The following is a 19,258-nucleotide window of genomic DNA, read 5'->3' on the forward strand; positions in this document are numbered from 1 at the left end:
ACTGGGAAAAGTTACAATTTTAATAACAAATAGACCAGATTTCACATCAGCACCTTGTTCTCTTGCATGAGAGCCATATTTAGTCCCATGACAGATGCAAGACTGTCTGCAATTGACCAAATCAGATTCCTGAGACATTAAGTGAAATGTCAGTATAGGTTACAAGGCTAAAAAATGTTTTTATTGAATGTTAGTTTAAATATTATTTCTAAGTGGTTCCGAGCTTTTGGTTAGAAGCTGGATTGTGCCTGTACGTATTTTTTAATTATATGTCAGCATTTGTTGTGTTTGTCTGTTTTCAAGAGGAAATATATATAAAAGCTTGAACACACATCCTTTTTGTTTCCCTGACTCTTAGTTACCTTTTACTTAATAACGTGTTAACAGTATATGCTACGTCGTTCTCTTATCTTTTAGCTGAATTTTATTACACTTGGCAAGAAGTCTTGGTTTTACTTTTTTTATTTTATTTTTTTTTCCCCTCAGTTCATCTGATATCTTTGGCAATTGTTTTTTTTCTCCCGGGGTACGTTAGTTTAAAGTACTGTATTCTTTGCCAGTGAACCTTTCGATGCAGGCAGCACTTAGAGCACAGCCATCGGTTCTCCCCTGTGTATGCTTCGGGGTCTGGCTGCAGGACCAGGCTCCTAGGTGGTCCCCTGGCTGTGAAAGTGCTCAGAAAAATGCTTTCCCACCTCACTACCCTGCCTCTTCATACTAAACAAAAAGACAACTTCTGTCATTTTCCGTGGAGTAGAATAGTTCGTGCAGTAGCTTAGAATCGGTGTATTTTTAGGTTGCTTGTAGTATACTCTTTCATTTAGGGTTTTAGTATATGTTTTGTTTTGGTCTTGTTTTAAGAGACAATTTTGAAAGGCTTGATACAGTAAAAATTATCTAACAAATATTATTTATCATGTTACTAAAATGATTGAATTTAAAAGTTTTGTTTTCTAAACCAAATACTGCAGTAAGAAACCAGGAAGTGAAACCTGTCTATTGTTTCCATTTTCCAAGCTGAATAACGTAAAAAGCCGAAGGGCATAACTGATGGGAAACAAACTGGTTTATAAATGTTGAAACAAAACATTGTCACTTACACAATGAGAGATGGAACAGTGCCTTACATCCCGCAGCCTTGAATTTTAACTGGGGTCAGCATTTGCTTAGGAAACTGTTGACTGGAAACTAGTCTCAGGACCTTGAAAATTCAAAGTGAATAGAGAAACAAACGTTATGCTTACAGAAATTGGTGAAGGTGGGTTGTTAAGTTAGGGCATACTCCACTTTTCACATTTTAAGGACATTTAAAAAGCATCCTTTGAGGTAAGAGTTTCACGAGCTCTGCTTGTTTGTATTGTGATTTAGAAAGACATTTTACAATATTCTCAGTGTACAGTGCTATACTGAGTGGCAGGTTTACAGTAGTAAGCTCTCTTCTGAAGTACATAAAATGAAAACCCTAAGGCTTGACTGTTAAGAGCCAGACCAGTTTCTGACATTGAGGATGAGTTAGTGGTTTCATCTTAGAGAAGGAGTTGGCTGAGCAGCAGCTATACTGCACTATGTGCAGCCTTCGGGCAAGTCTCCAGGGTCAACAGCAGTGACTTGTATATGATAACACATTAGGAGAGCACAAGGCTATCTAAGGATCTTTTTCTTGCATTTGGCCGTGATTTTTTTCTTGCTGCCACTGCTGCATCTGTAGACTTCCTGAGTGGTGACCTCATTTTTTGACTATTGCACTCAGGAATTGTCCCTAAATGACAAAACCTCTGTTAGCTCATGATCATTGACTTGAGTATCAGCCGACAGGCCTTGTCCAGTTAATTCAGATATTCAGCCTGACGACTTTGTTTTTCAAACTAATAGGAACACAGGCTTCTGAGTAATGGGCAAAGGGCTGGATGTTCACTGGATGGATGTTCAAACCAAGAAGCAGATTTAAATGAGTAAGACTAGAAATGGAATGTAAGGAAGATTACAGTACTTTCGCACTCCTTAGCTATTCTTGGAACTAAGTCTCTTCCGTGCTTTTTTTCCTTTAGATGTTCCTTTAGGTCAGTGTGCATTATGGCTTTGTTTTAGCCATAGTGGTTAGACACAAGAGCAGAAACCCTTGAAAGAAGGCAATATGTTTTCTGTTTGAGAAGGGGGATTCTTTTTCTTACCCTTATAGAAAGGCAGGTGACAATACCAAGAAGTTAAACATCACTGGGAGTTTTCCTCTGCATACTGGAGCTGCCTCTAGTGCCCATTAAGTCCATTTATCAATTGTCTTAATTTATAAACTCAGAGCCAGATTCTCAGTAGATCAGTATAAGTCCATGGAAGTCAGTGTACCAGTACTATTTCAGTTGTGATGAGGACCTAAGGTTTATTTGTGTTTGTCCTTTAAACTGTTAAGTTTATCTGTGTGAGATTTTTCTTCTTGGGGCCAGCTTCTCTGACTTTATCTGATTTTTTCCTGTTGCTTGGACTGATTGCGCAGTCTCTTCCTAAATTAGTCCTATTCAGATATTGAGGTAGTACATAACCACGCTGCAGATCAATTCAAATAGATAGGCCTGATCCTGAGCACATTTATCATCGCATCAGTGGAGTTAACTTGTATTCCCACAGCAAAGTGGTGAACCAAACCCTGAGGGCATGACTTAGCTTTTGTTCAAGTACAGAGGTTCCAGGGAAACCAACTGAGAACTACTATGTTTTTATTCTTTATGTAGACCTGTTCCAACATTTTACTTTTAGGTGATACTAAGCTATTGTATTGTGTAAGTAATCTATGTGTAAATGATCACTGGATGGGCATGAATATGCTTCAAGGAGCAATCTGCATTTGCAAGATTTTTCTTGAAAAGTTAGAAGGGAAGAATCTCTGTAAATACAAATATCTATATTGTGTGAATTATCATAAATAATTATTTACCTATGTAGTTCAGTTAATCCTTTTGGACTGTATGTCACTGTCCTTTTTTATTTATTTATTTTTTTAATGCACTGTGTTCACACTTTGACACTGCAAAGATGCTGCTTCCTGGTTTGGGAAGGTTGTCATTAGCAATTTATTAGTAAAAGCACATCTTTGTGCATAATGTGGGCACTAAAATGGGGCAGACTGTTTATCAATTTAATAATTTTTAATTTCATTGTCAGAAAGCAATAAGTAGGGTGATAGGTTTCTTATAAAGTGAAGTGTTCATTTGGGTGCTGTGACTGTGCAATATTTAGTCTTCTTTAACTACATCTGGCAGAATATCAGAAATGGCTGGATTTTTAATGCTTTTTACTGCAGGATCTAAAAAGGATATTGAAGTGTGAACATGTCAAGTTCTCTTTTTTTTCTAAGAATCTCTTGTTTCCTCTTTCCTATTTTCTGCCCCTGATGAAACATTGCTCCTCCAGAAACAATGCGGACTGAACAGAACTGCTGATCTGTCATCTTTCAAATAAAAATGCCTGATGCCCTGAAGATGTTTTCACTTTATATGTCATTTGACATGTCTTACGTAGAAGCAGTACTTGGTTGTCCTGAAAAAAAAGATGTTTCCTTTTTTAGTGTTTCTCTCACCCCCGTTTTTTTTTTTCCTGAGGCTAAACAAGGACGGTCCCAAAATACCTCTTCATTCAAATATGTACTTAACTCTCATTGGCAGTGAGGGACAGTGACAATAAGGATGCACATGAGAACAGATCTAATACTGCAGCATATTGTAAAGAAACTAGATGAGACCTGTAAGAACTGAACACACAGGTTAATTTTGTCAGCAAAATTCCCATCTCCTATTTGCACAGTGGACTCTTGTGTTCTGCTTTCTGTACTTTAGCACAATGATAACAATGGCAGTTCTGAAAAAGCAAGGAATGTTGAATTTTGGTCTGAAGTAATTGTTTATTTTTGCTTAACATAATGACAAATTGTTAGCTTAGGATGTTTTGATTTTGAATATTTGCCTTTTTGTTTTCTATTCAAGAGGTTATACATAGTGCTTAATATTGTAGTATCAGAAATTCTCATGTAAACTGATGAGTTAATTCCCACCTCACTGTAGCAGTGAAATATTTCACAGCTGGGAAGCTGCACCACTGAAAGAGTAACTAAATTGCTTGTGGCTTTCTATAGCTAGAGACGAAAACCACTATCTGAAGTCCTCGCACATTATGTCCACCAGATGTTTGAACCACTTGATGGTAAATAGATACAGATTACCTTTTTTTCCCCTTTAGTGGTATGCCCTATTGCTACTTACGTGAATTTAATAAAACTGCATATATAAGAGATTCCATTTGGTGAATAAATTTGAAATTCTGGTGTCACTCTGATAATGCTGAAAGTCTAAAGTACAAAAAAAAGCTTTGAAGAAAAATCGTTTGGGGCTAATTGATGTCTGTTTTTATCTTAAAACTTATGTTCAATTTATATATACTGTAGCAAAAAAGGAGAGAGAGAACTGAAAAACATTTTTTAAGCTGAAACATAAAATTGTGTCCATCAGAAAATATCAAAATGGAACACTTTGCTGAACATTTTCATTTTTTTCTTTCCTTTCCAAAATGATCTGGTTTAAGACCAGCATTTTTTGGATAGGTTAGTTTTAACCTAGCTCCTCTGTCAGGTTCATTGCATGGCAGTGTGTTTACTGGCTATGCAAGGTTTGGGAAGAGAAGGTTTGACTGTTCCTTTTGGAAGCAGTGGTGGCTTACATAAGATGAAAGTGTCCATGAAAGTATGACTTGAGAAGATGATTTTTATGAAATCCATTGCTCTGGATGGTTTTAGTTTACCTGGAGTCAGTTTTATACAGAGCTTAGGAAGGGCTGGCGCAAGTACAGTTCATCTTCTGTTGCTGATGGCTGTGCTTAACTTTGTGTTCAGGTTATTAAATACATAATTACATTCCTAAAATATACCTCTACTACAGTAAGAGGGGTGAAAACTAGATACACAGCTTGTACATAGCTGTTTGTTTATTGCTGTTTCAAAATACCTGGAAGATAGTACATCATATTTCAATTTTGACTTTCCTATCAAATACGGCTTAACATTTTTGCTGGGACTGCACCATTTCCTGGGAGAGAAATCTGTGATATGAGACAGCAATCTAGTTTAGATACAACATGGCAAGCACTGTGATTTTCATTTCTTCATTAAAGATTCCGTAGATGAAGTAGTGTTGAATACAGCCTTGGGTACTTCTAAAAAACCAGTTTTGTGTCAGGTATTAATTAAATTTCAGTTTTAAAATCTCTCTTTAAGACAAGCATTTTCCACTCTATGAATTCCTGCTAGCGTACCTATTCTGACTTTATACTACCTTCTAATATCAGCAGTGTGTAGTACGTACATGAAACCTACCCATACATTTCTATAGATAGTTTTTTGATAGGTACTACAAGAAATTCGGTAGGTGTGATTTAATAAATGATTCATCCTAAAAAGAGGTCTAGTAGAACACTATAGTAAAAAAGTTATTAAATGCAATGTTGAGGGTTTGTGAAAAGCAAAATCATCACCGTTCTACTCACAGTCTTATGGAGCTCACCTTTTTTGATGGTCTTGTGTCTGACAGATCCTTCTTGCCTTGCTGTTAGAAAATGAGCGTTGTCTAAAATTAACCCAGTCCCCATCATTACATCTTGTAAAAATCACACAGTTCAGGGAGAGTATGGTCTTGTGGAGATCTCTTACTGGTCTGGTAAAGTGAGTGGCTGTCCTCTTCAGCTGCATACTGTACTAAAAACAATACATTCAAATTGTGAACGTCTACCTTGCAGTGAGAAAAATGTGGTTTTAGGCGCTTAAATGAATGGCCTAGTTTTCAGAAGTGCCAAACTCCCACACCATGTAGTGGTCTTAGTATTACTGCGTGTTGCTTAGCACTTTTAAAAAGCATGACAATCTTTATGGAAGTGTTTTTGTCATACAAATGTATGCACTGTTGTTTGAATGGTTCACCAGCACAAAGTTGGGAACGAGTGCTTGAATGTCTTTACAGAAAATATTTTCAGTAACTTCTTCTTTCTCTGCTTTCATCTGCTTTCATCACATATTTTGACATATTAAGTACCTAAAAATAGACCTGTAGGCTGTCATTGTTAAAGTGTTAATGTGATAAGACAAATAAATTTGAAAGCAGAGTTCACTCTGACAAAATCAATTCAGATCACTTTTCTCTGTATTGGGACTAATGCCATTTCTGGCTTTTCCTGTTAGTCTCTAATAATTTCCCATATTTTTCATTGCTCATAAATAAAGAGCTGAAGATACCTGTTGGCATTTTTTCTCCATGGATTACTTACTGTGCAGAACATGAATTCTCATTTGAGTCAGAATCTAATCACTCAGAGTCAAAACACCTACTTTAATAAGCTTCAGCACCTAGAGGGAAAGTAAATTTTAAACTGCTGGTAGAGTTCACTTTAGTTACAATTAAAACTAAGAAAGGGATGAAATGTGAATAAATCTAGAAAAACTTCAATGTATAATTCTGCCTTGGCATTAAATAAAACCCACTTAAGAGGACAGCTCTTAAGAATTAATGTCCTGCTTGCTACAAGAGGGTGAAGATTTTTACAGATGTTTCATTGAACTGGCCTCATCTGAGGAAAAGGAGCTCCTTTTAAAAGGGTAAAATTGACTCATAAAGATAAGCCTACTATCCTGTGGAGCAGTAGCTAGAAAATCTCACTGAAAGAAGAGGGACTAAACAAGGTACAGAAGTAACATCTCCTTCCCCTGACAGCCTTCTGCACGCTCACACAAAATTGCATCTGGCCTCTTTCTATGGGAGGAAGAGCAGGAAAGAGCCTTGCCTAAGGACTGGGAACAATTGTTGCTTTTATGAGTCAGACTTCCCTTGGGAGGACCCATTATCCCCAGGGAGCTTTATGTCAGACATTGTGTTCTCCTACTGCAAGGGCTAAACACCGTCATACGTGCTTTTGGCATTATGTAAGCCCATGGGAGTAGGTCACGGTCTTGTACATGCTCACACAAGGTAACAGGGCAGAAAACAGTCTTGGGTAAAGGTTGGAGGGTGAGCATCTTTCCATAGCTGTGTGAGCCCTGTAGAGGGCTTTGGCTTCTCATGCCTGTTGTAGAAGACTGTGGCGTGTCCTAGCAATTAGGATTGAGCTGAATCACTTCTTCAGAGGGAGACTTCTGTAGTGTTCAGTAGGACCCTGTCTGGAGCAAAGAATTGAGGGCAAAGAGGAAGCTGAAAGAAACTAGCAGACCCTCCGGATGTCTCCTTCCAGCTTCAAGGCATTGATCAGAAATAAAACGGGCAACAGCATGTCTCCTGTGTAAGGAAATGAACTGTTTGCTAAAAGAAAGTGCAAAAAATGGTGGTATACCATTTATAGAAAGAAGCATATAACTAAAGAATAAGTTCCTTTCAAACTGTGTAGCATTCTGCATTTCATCTCATATATTACAGGTTGCCATCTTGAAATCTTGTTGCTTTAAATGAATGTTTCATTTTATGTTTGTAGATCAGAATTTTTCATATTTTAAGAGAAAAGATAGAAGGCAGGATAACTTTGCACCGTTCAGCTGTCATGCTTCTACTCCATAAGGTGTTTGTGACAGACAGCATTTGCTCTCAAGTAGAAAAAATAGCCTATGGGTTAGACATGGTATTACAGGTCATTAGCTTTTCTGCAAATGGCAGAATACTTTATTTTAGGGGTTTTTGTGGTATTGCTCCTTCTTGCTTATTCTTTTTCCTTAATATTGAAAACTTCATCTTTGATGAGGAGTTCTCACCCCATAATAATCATACATACAGAAAAATATGAAAATAATTAGGATGTTCTTCTGTCAAATTAGGACCTGGGGCTGCTAAAGGCATCAAAACCAGGAAGCACTTCATTGTCATAAAAGTACTTGCTGATAGTCAACTGCTTGATCTCAGTTACAGCTGTATGAATCTGGAGTAATTCCACTGACGTGATGGGGCTTACTTGGGTCCACACCGATACTGCTGAATTTTTTATTTGGCCCTGACTATAACTAGTGAACAGCAATCCAGGTGATTTTTTTTCACCTGGAGGGAAATTATGAAGACCAGAGTTTTGTTTTCTGCTATCTTTGCAGATGTATTCTCATTTTTGAGTACTTTCCTGGTGGGAGAGCTGCAATTTATCTAAGGAAAAAAGCTTGCTTTCATGCATGCTTACCAAGTCGCTGGCATTGCAGAGGGCACAGACAGAAGGCCAGTTGTCAAAATCATGCTTTTCTTCCTCTGTCTTTTTAGCCTTAGCATTTGAAAAGCTGGTTGTCACAGAGCCCTCTTTTAAGAATGTAACTTGCTAGGCCACATGAAAACCTCTTTAGCTGTCACTCACTCAGAATCAGTATTAAATCTTAAGCTGAGTCCCAAAATGGTTTCAGAGCTTTTTGTAGATATAACCATTAGTTGAAATAGAAATGGTGATTTCTTCACAAGGCCTGTTCTGTGAGAACACCTAAAAGGAACATACTGACTTTGTCCAGATTAAAACTGTGTAAAATCTGGTCATTTCAGTATATATTTGTGCAAAACAGTGGAAACATTAAAAAAAAAAAAAAGCTTTACAGTATTTCAGACCAAAAAATGTAACCTTCAAGTAGTAAAAACTTCTGGAAAACATATATTTGATTAATGCCTTAGTATGACAGTTATGGACACTATCAACAGCCTTCCCTTATAGATAGGGAATTATATAGATTAAGGTAGTCTACTGGTTTAATACAGTTCTATGAATATTACATGAAATCTTTTGTACATGGTTGTAGCTCTAATGCAGTTACAGCTGAAAACTGAGCTTATTAATTCTTTTAAGTTAGAGAATGATTTTGCTATAAAGACTTTTAAGTCATCCTATAGAACAAGGCGTGTTAGGCTTGCCATAAACTTTCAGTAGTAGGATTTTGTAGGCTTGTATGTTGAAGAAGGACTCATGTTTTAGCAGTTGATGACAAGAACAGTGAAACTGGATATGTTTAGGTGGCAACAGGAGGAACATAACCTCTGCAAGAATCTCCTTGGACATATACTAATTTTGTTATCTCAGGCCAACAGAAGTTTTAAATTAGTTTAGTATTGGTCTCTAGAGTATGAAGTAAAGATTCACCATGATCAGCCCACCACAGATGCAAGCTCTCTTTAGCAGACCTATGTCCATATACTTCTTCCCCCCCCCAAATATCTGTGTAACACAAGAGCAGCATTGCCTTTGGTGTACGGTCCTGCTTTCTACATGTTCCGTGTGATGGATTTAGCTGTTGATGGAATTTTTACATCAAATTTCAGTGTTGGTTAAAGCTGTTCTACCTTCATTGCTGAAGTAAAATTGCACGGGATTAGCAGCCACCAGTTCAGTTCTTGTTAAGGTATTTTGCTCAATAATCTAAGGACAATTACAATTCCATGTTTTTGGCTGTTACATTTCATTTGTTCGTTTTGGTATCCTTACTTAAAATGACAAATTGTTAGAAATTCTAGTGTTTATTTGGTTTTAGCTATATATATATAGTGGATTAAAAGGAATGCATTCTCCCTGTGAACCACACTATAGGGAGTAGATGAGTAGAGGGAGACTCCAGGCTCTTTCTGTACCTGGATTTATATTTTACCAATAAGTTTTTATTTGTTTTAGATTGTACCGCTTGTGATGAGTAATTGCTTACTATACTGTTTCAGTGTTTAAACATCAATAACTAGATATTAAAAAATACTGCTTCATAAAAGTCTATGCCTTTATTTAAGGCACAAAGAAACACATTCATCCTGTAGTTCAGCTAAAAACTGACCTTTGCCAAGGACAACAAACACAGAGATGCAGAGTGTAAATACCTTTTACATCTAGCACTGTCTGGCTTCAAGGCAGGGATGGATGTGTGGAAGACGCTGGCCTCCCAGTGTGCTCATAAGGATTAGGCATTTGCTGTCCATGAAGAGAACAGGAGTTGCAGTTACATGAGTCAGGATAAAAATTACAAAAGCTATTGATTCTGCTCATGCAGGACATAAACCGATCGTCATTTAGGGTCAAGAAAAGCTTTTACCCTGGCTACAAAGTCGTTGCTCATTTCCTCTGTTAATAAGGTATCATCAGCCACCAGCACAGTGGGTCAAGTCTTCGACTGAAAGGCCACTATGAAAGGTGGCATGTCTTGTCTGGCATGGCAAATTCTAAAGCGCGTTTCCAGCATATTTCAGTGTATGTAACAGTTGCAGAACTTTTGGCATAAGTGCGGAGCGAGTCATCATAAATTGCTAGTATTAATGAGCATTTCACCATTACTCTGGCTCCTTACAGCGTATTCCCATCTGTGTTTTGTCCCAAGTTATTTCTCTGTTGTAGTCTAGGTGATGTAACATTATTACCATATTTTCAGCTAATTTAAATTGACAAATTGCCATGGAATTCAGTAAAGTCGTGCCAACTTGTAGCACTGAGGACCTGTCTATAATTACATTCATCTTGTTAAGGAAGTTTAAATAGAGCAAAGCTAAATATAAATGCAGTACGTTATCTTCATTGACTTCTAATAGAATAGTTTAATATATGCATGATTAGTTACATACCAAAGTGAAATTACACGTTATTTGTGTTTGCATTTTAGGTGACAGGTAAGGACAAGTTTCATGGAAGCTGATAAAGTGAGATATAAATTATGTTATTTGGGAATGGCTCATATTGGGTGACTGGGAGGGGAGCGACACCAAAATGGGGCAGACATGCCTGAAGTGATAGAAACTTGAGAAGTTTTCCCGCATAGTAACGTGGTGTTCTCAGCAGTGTGGCACTCAAGTCTCAGGTTTGCGTGTGGTGCAACCCCATGAGCAAAGGCGCTAACCAAGACACTGCAGTGGTCTCTTTTTTCATTTTCAGTGCTCGGGTGAGCGTGACAGAGCACTTCCATGTCTGTGTGCAACATAGATGTTCCCACAGGATCCCTCTGGCACAAGGAAGTTCTTGTCCCACAGAAAGTATCACCTCTGCACTCCCCCTTGAGGGATAATGATGACTTCAATCTGCAGAAGTTAGAGGAGGTTTCACACCAGCCCTGACCATGGCCATTTCCATTTTGGCTGTGCCACTGGAGAGCATAGGCTGCTTACAATTGTCTTTCCATTCCTTCCCAACTTGTCATTTTCCACCCTTCTTTCTTATGGCCTTTTGTTTTCCAGAGGTGCTCTGCATACTGACTTATTCTGACAAAAACTTGTACCTGTTGTGTTCATATTGTTGAAGCAGACAGACATGAAATAGTTGGTATTAAACAACTGTACTATGCAAGTTAACAGCATGGAGCAGCTATAGATCACTCACCTCCCAGTTCTCTTCAGATAATATATACATATTCTGAAATACTTGTTTCAGTTCTTGGGAAGTTTCACCAGAATAACGGTGGGTGCTCAGACTGTTAATCGGAGCAATCACGTGGTCATTGCTGTGCGTTATTCTGTTTTTGGTGTCTAATATGTGGGTGGCTAGAAAAAAAATTACTGTTGAAATAATTGCAGCTGCAGCCTGAGTTGTTTGCTGATTTAGGTTTAAAAATCTTTAACTGGGATGTTTTTGAGTTTTCTGTTGTACCTAAGTAAGACTGAACAGAGATGTTTAGAAATAGTATGTATTTCAGATCTTTCACTGTAGATGCTGCACACATGTAAGAATGCATTTTAGCTTGAACAAATAAAAAAAAGTTGTATAGTCTTATGCATTATAGAAAATATTTTAAACAGAACTGCAAAGCAAATAAAAAAAAAAAAAGATGTTGCTTTATACAGTTTCCCATTCTTCATTTTATAGGCTAGGTGTTCTTTGCAAAGCACTTTTTATGGACCTTTGGGAGTCTCATTCCAGTAACTATCTTTTAATTCTGTTCCCCTGAATATAGGAAACCTTCTGATATTTCCATCAGTAACAGTGCACATTTCACGAGGTGCACAGTGCTATTAATTGTCACTCTGCACTTCCCAGGGTGTTCAGTACTTGCTTTGGGGGATCATTACAATGTTCTTTTAATGTATTTGTCCAGTAATATAACTGGTTGAGGGTGACTTTTTGCCCTCTATGTTGCTGTTTGAGGTTTTCCTTGGTTGGCTTCTGCTTCGATTTCTAATAATATAAGTGATAGATGAAAGACTCATCCTGTTGCAAACCTGCTGGTGGAGTTTCACTAGTGTGAGCTGGGTTCCTTGGGTACATGTGTGGTTTTTTTAAAGGTAGGTCTTGAAAACTGGGTTTGCCTGTTGTGTGGATCACCAGCCCCATAGACACAGGATGGGTGAAGTGTGCCCTCAGCACACAGAACCTTTACAGCTAAGGAGATCTGGTGGGATGGTGTGCCAGTAGGTACAGTCGGAGGAATGGGCCATGGGCTGTGCCCTGCACAACCATGTAAATGGAGGGAGGGTGAAATTCTTGTGCATATACCCTTTGTGAAGGCTGCTCTTCCACACCTCCATAGATGTAGCACTGCGATCTACCTGAAGTGGCCATCTTTGATCACAGATGTCTCAGAGCAGGACGGAGAGCTGCTCCAGGTGGAGCGGCACGGCACCCGCTGCGCTCCGCCGGCTGCCCACCGCCGGCTGCGGGGCAGAGCCTGGCAGCCTGCCGTGGGAGCCTGTGCTTCCGAATGACTGTTCTCCTCCCGTGTCGGGACAAGTGTGACGCGTGGCAGGCTGGCAGGTAGCATAGCTCCGCACGACCTCAGTGGGAGTCAAGTCAGGTAAAATAAATAATTAACTACTTCAGTGAAATAATACATGGAGGGGGGGAGAACCCTTTTGTTGCCAGCAAAAAGCTCATCAGGCAAATGGAGGGTGTTCTGTGAGTTCAGTATCTGTGAAATTTGGAAGAAAAGATTTGGAGATTGATCACAGACCTTTCTTATTGCCTCTGCTTCCAAGAGGGCTCAGAGTCCTTCAGGTTAAGCATAAAATATTTTCTCCTGGAGAGGAGCTAAGCCGAGAGTATCTCTTTTCTAGTGCTAATTTCATATAGTAATCTAGCGTGCACAAAGCTGCAGCATATGCAGCCGCTCCAGACCATATCCAATGCGTGCATGCACATTGATTTTAGACAAGTGGCGTCAGCTTTCTCTTCAGGACTCTGTCCTTTCTTCTTCCTCGGAGGTTTTATAGCTCTGAACACATCTGAGCTCTCCATAATGAGAACTCTTCTTTTTTTTTTTTTAATTTTCATTTTTCTCTGATTCAAATCTGTGTGCATTTTTTAAATGTGCATGCAAATGAGTTTTTTCCCCCAGTTTCCTGGTAAGTTGCCACAATGGCCAGGAGGGTGGCAGAGGTTCTGCACCATTGCTCAGGAGAGTGCTAATGTGTGACTGAACGTGGCAGAGCCTTGTCGCAGGAAGAGGTTCGCTGTTTCCTTTTTGTTGCTGCTGCTGTTGCATGAAGGTCTATAGAAGAGAAACCTGGAGGGAGTAGTGAACAGAAAGAGCACAGGTTGGCATTCAGCTCTGAGTTGCATCAGTGCAAAGTGGAAGTCTGGCTGTGTGTGGAAAGGCATGTTTAATAAAGAGATTGTGTGTTAAAACAGTGAAGACAGAATAAGATGTTATTTGTTGCCATCTACTTTCATCTACAATTAAAATACTTTAAAAGACAATGTAAATATTTGTTCTCTCATGATCTGTTTACCTCTGTATTTTCTCTCAGAGTTGTTTATAATTTATTTTTAATGATAATGAATAATTCTGGCAGGAGGTTCAAGCCAGGCGTGTTACATATTATGATAGTGTTATTTCCTTCAGAGGTAATGTCAGGTTTTGTTTCATTTTATTTTGAAGGGCTGAGGATGAGCAATACCACACCTTATTCTAATATTTCTAAATAAAATTAAAGAAAAATGTGTCTGAGTGCCATGCATTCAAGGCTCAGGCAGGTGAAACAGTTGAGCTGTTCTGCCCCTAGTATTTTGAAGTTCCTTGTTGGATGCTGCCTATGGCTCTGCAGTGGCAGTACACGGATCGGGACATCAGCAGCTACTGAGTGAGAATCCTTTACAGCCCTCAAACTTCAGTGATTTCAATGTCTAATGATTGCAATACACTCATGATTAACTAGCTAATATACTCTGCTGAAAAATCCTTGAATTATGAGGTGAAGGCTGAGTGGGCTGGGGTGATGTTGGGACTTTCCTGCCTAGATTATTTCTGTTTTGAAGTCAATCGGTCAGAACTGCTGAGGTTTTTATTGCTGTACTTGAGAAGTTTCAGGATATTATTGCATAAATATTTTCATTTTGCTGCTGATAGGTGTTTTGACTGAAACCAAATACATAAAAGATTTCTACATTTAGCCTATTCCTCTCCTCCTCTAGACTATGTAAAATGATGAGATGACATAAGCCTAACTAAAGAGAAAGCGCAGCTTAATTTCCTTTATATGGTCATATTTTGCCTTTATCATTCCATTTATTTCAGTGAGAGATTATTGGAGTAATTGAGGCAAATATTTAGTGTTTGACCAAATTTCATTTTGAAAGAATTCCATTTATAGTTTGAATTGCTTTGATGTGTTTTGCTGTCTTAATACCTGTAGCTGCAGTCATCTGCATAAAGCTGAAGCAATAATACTGGTTTTATTTACACTTGAAAAACATAGCCCTATGTATCTGCCTGTCCATCTACCTCGCTAAAAACCCTCCTTATGTTTATACGTAACATATATTTATATATAGAGGCTTCAGGTACTTAGTGATTCCTTTGTTAGTATTATCTGCATTAACATTGACCATCTCACATGCTCAATGTCACAATCAGTAGCATTTTGAGAGAAGAATAACCAATCGGGATTATCCATTAATTAAACGTGGGAGGGATTCCACTTTATCTGAGATTTCCATCAGGATCCTCCAACATGTAACATGCCATATTTATGTTCCTGATACAAGCACATATTTGTGTTGATGACGGGAAGTTGGGTCACTGAGCTGTCAACTTTCATTATTTCATAACCGGCTACTTCACAGTTACTCTAGTAAAATGGCAAATGACCCTGCAGAGGTGTGTTGAGAAACAGCATGGTAAAAACATTCATCTTTTAGAATAAAATCTAAAAGAACTCTATTTTCTGTTGAAAGCGAAGATGGATGAACTTGCCGAGCAAGCGCCAGTGTACTAGTAAGAAGGCAGTGGGGCGTTTGCGTCAGAGAAACTTAGACTTGTTGGCCTTTTGAACCATTCTCCAAGTATCTGTGGAATGAAATTTATTTTTGCCTTATAGCACCTGTCTCGCAAGGTGTACTGGCCTGTATCTGGTTTCCTGTGCATTGGAGCTGCTGGTGTGGGGACCCAGCTCCCCGCAGGACTGGCAGGCTGCCAAAAAGAGGCTTTGCAAAGGGCATGTCCTGAGGTGCCAGTAGTAACAGCTAAATGTTTTGTGGCAGTGGTTCCCTTTCCTTTGGTAGGGTATGATCCTGCTCTAGTCCTAGGGGTAGAGATATCAGGATGCTCAACTGTGAGACTCCACAGCTCATCCAGCCCCACAATTAGGCTGCTCTGGCCTGAAAGCAGCGCCCAAACGTTTCTTAAAACCTCTGCATTGTCCAGGCCCCCCCTCATTTTTCATTTAGCTGTGGAGGTTTCTAAAATTCGGTCTCACGATCCCTAAATTCTTTTGTACGCCTGTGACTAATTGTGTAAGAGTGCTTGGACACCGGCAGCTTGGATGCAGGCTCTGGAGCAGAAGCGTAGGTGCTTAGGGGACACGGCTGGTTAGGAACAGAGATGTCAAAAGACTTCTTAATGAGCATTCAATCCTGGGTCAGCTAATGAGTTCCTTTTGTGAAATGAAATTCATCTGATGTCAGTTGACATAGCTTCATGTATTTTTCAGTGGAATTTTGCTCTAAATCCATCTTTTAAGACAAAGCAGTTGTGAGATTCTTGCCTCACTGTGGTGTTTTGAGTAAAATGACAGTTGCAGCTCCAGCGTACCGTCTGTGTGAGACTTGGGAGCCACTGAATTGTGAAGGATACATCAAGCCCTTGACATCTGGGATATATTTAATCAGTAAAGAAAAATAACATCTTATTTTTTTTCACTGGTAAAGTCTGTGTATTCTGATCCTGAAATAAATATATCTCATTCTTACAACTTATTCTCAAGCTGCTGTGGTGCAACATGGTTTATAACCAGTTTCTGCTCTCGTGTGTTCTCCTCCTCAGATGGTATTTTTTAAAAAGGTTAGAGACAATAGACAAGAAGGTCTAGATTAGATTGTCTTTCACAGTGGGTATTGCGTTGATGAAACAATGTAATCCAATCATGAGCTTATGAACCCGAGCATCTGTACTGTATGAATGCATATACTTGCATTTAGATATTTGAAATCATGTTTAAGGTGTTACTTAATAGCATAGGGGAAGGTGACGTATAGTTGCATCAGCATGGACATCTGCGGATCTCAATGATGAGAAATGCTGTTAGGTCAATTTTAAAGCAATATGGTTAGGCAAGTCTTGCCCTAATGTGGCTTTGGGGCATGTCTTGCAACCCAGTGAATGCTGTGGTCTCATTTCAATATGAAGTCTACAAATGCAAAGGTTTAGTGACATCAGGGGCTGTCCCTGGCTTCACTGGACTGCTTTGGGACATTGCAGGAATAATGTTCTTTCACTGCCCCATGTCCAGCTTAATGCCTTCCTGTAGCTACACAGGTTGAAAATCCGACTTGGGACCATAGCTCATCCTAGATACACAAAACTAATCCTCAGCTGGGTGTGTTGGAGCTGCCTTACCCAGTCAGAACCAGAACGGATGTAGAGACAGGGGTAACGAGGAGACAGTGGTGGAGAAACTGGGGGAGAATGGGGAACCGAAGATGGCTGGATACTGATAGAAAGGGTAGAGGGCGCAACAAGGAGATACACACGTACTTTGGAAGGGAAAATGGAAAGACAGGTGTGAGAGCTTGAGTCAGAGGGAAAACGCCGCCAATAAGAGCATGTGAGGAAAGATTGTGTTGGGGGGGTGGGGGGGGGAAGAAACCCTCTTGAGAAAAAAGGAGAGGATTTTAAAATATGTTCTAAAGACATGTACCATTCCACATTGAAATGATTAAAATAGGCTAGGAGTAAAGGGAAAAATACATGTTACTGCTGTATTTACAGGGACAAAATAGACTACAGAAAACTAAAACAGAGTAAAACTCAGAGCCGTGTGTAATTGTATATATATTCAGTGCAGCTGTGTAGAATAAAGCAGGTTTTATCACTATGTATCATGGACAAAAGTTTGTATGGACAGATACCTGAAACATTGCCTCTCTCTTGCCAACCATCAAGTTCTTGATCTAAAGCATGAGGCTTCCAGGTATTGCAAAAATACATTTTTTTTTTTTTTCATATGGGTAAAGAACATAGTCTTAATTAGTCTCATTCTTAGAAATAATTGGCCCATTTTAGATACTACTTTTTTTAAAAAAGAGAAGTCCAGATAGATAATCTGTTGGGGAAACTGCCCCTAAAACATTACAGTCTGGTAAAATCATAGGACATTTTTCATCGTGGCCATGCTGTGTACCATGATCAGATTCAAATTTGGCTTTAAATTAATTTGTGTCCCTGTAAGTCTGATTGCAAACTATAATAGCAATCACTAGATCCAACTCCTGGGTGAACTAGCATTTTCATTTCAGGCAAACGAATTAAAACTGTGTTAATTATAGAATAGCTTGTGGATGTATATAGACTAGATTTCTTATTAAAATACTTTACTTTTTGGCAGCAGTCTGAAAACTAAATACTTGCATATTTGCATGCATAAAGACGGAGAGGTTTGTAACATCTGTCTAATTGTCAATGGGATTTTAAATATGGATTGCAATCCTAAGTCACATAAATTTACTCATATAAAGAGGTTACAGTGGGGGATGCTCAGGTAAGGATTCAGAATGAAATCTGCAGAACTATGTGGAGACTGTGGTAGGTAGAGTTACTGACAGGAGCTGCAGTGAGGTATGGGTCTGTTGCTGGTCCTGTTATGCATATTTTGAAAGCAGCTTTCATGATATTCCAAAAGTAAAAACCTGAGACGAGACTGGGCATCACTGAGAAGGTAATATCCTTGATGCTTTTCAAAGTTCTTTTTAAACTGGAGACATACAGTCTTCCTGGGACCTGCATGAGTTAAAATGAAGAGAGATTAGAAAAGTGGATCTGGATGTATTTGAAGATTTACAGAAATACTTGAATTTGGAGACATTCGTACTGCTACAAGAAATCTAAGTTCACAGCATATACTGTTATGAGCTGCCTCCTAACTCTGCCTGTTGTGGTTAACCCTGGCGGGCAGCTCAGCCCTGCACAGCCGCTTGCTCACTCCTGCCAGCTGGAGTCACCTGGGGTCAGCTGTCCCAGCTGTGTCCCCTCCCAAACTCTTGCCCACCCCCAGCCTACTCACTCGTGGGGCAGTGTAAGAAGCAGAAAAAGCCATGACTCTGTGTAAGCACTGCTCAGCAATAACTAAAATATCCCTGCATTACCAACACTGTTTCCAGTACAAATGCAAAACATAGCCCCATACTACTATGAAGAAAATTAACTCTATCCCAGACAAAACCAGTACAGTACCATACTTTCATACTGATAATGCAAGAAATATCTAACACGTAAACTAAGAGGATGTGTGTCAGTCTGCACTGACACTGGCATTTATGGGAATTTTTCCCCCTATAGGAAGAAGGAACTAAGTTGCTAATTATTTCACAGCTCAGCAAATCCCTTTTTCCCCTCACTAATGACATTTAAATTGCGAACAATTTCCTTTGAAATCAATAAAGTTTGATGGAATTATAGCCAAGCAAAAAAAAGAAGAAACTCATTCTCTTTTAATCTTTTTGTGTGCTTCCTTTCCCACATCTCAGACTGTAGCTCACTTTGATCCTAAGTTGTAACAATTCCTACCTACCTGGATTTGCATAAAATCCATAAAATGTTTTAAAGTGTAATTGAAGCATGTTAAACAAATATTTGTATCTGTTCCTAAGATTGCTTTAATTTAAATACCTCGTGTTTCATATAGGTGTAGCCACTAAATCTACATGAAACAAAAGTCTTTGGTGAAGTGAAACACCAGGGACACTTTTCCAGGTTCAGGGAAATTAAGTCAGGTCAGGACAGCATTTGGCATTTTATTCTTCAGAGGATTTATTTATCTGACCAAAAGCTATTTTCCTCCACTGATTCACTTTAAAATAAACCTTTGAGCACTTCTGCTCAACAGACATG

The 19,258-nt window shown here is 38.9% G+C and overlaps 1 protein-coding gene across 1 annotated transcript in view; it reads left to right on the top strand.

Moving 5' to 3' along the window:
* PARP8 (poly(ADP-ribose) polymerase family member 8) overlaps positions 1-19,258 on the top strand; it is a 117,739-nt gene that overhangs the window by 1,817 nt on the left and 96,664 nt on the right. The window lies entirely within an intron of this gene.

The sequence above is a fragment of the Platalea leucorodia genome, assembly GCF_965183815.1.
Source record: "Platalea leucorodia genome assembly, chromosome: Z".
Taxonomy (NCBI): domain Eukaryota; kingdom Metazoa; phylum Chordata; class Aves; order Pelecaniformes; family Threskiornithidae; genus Platalea; species Platalea leucorodia.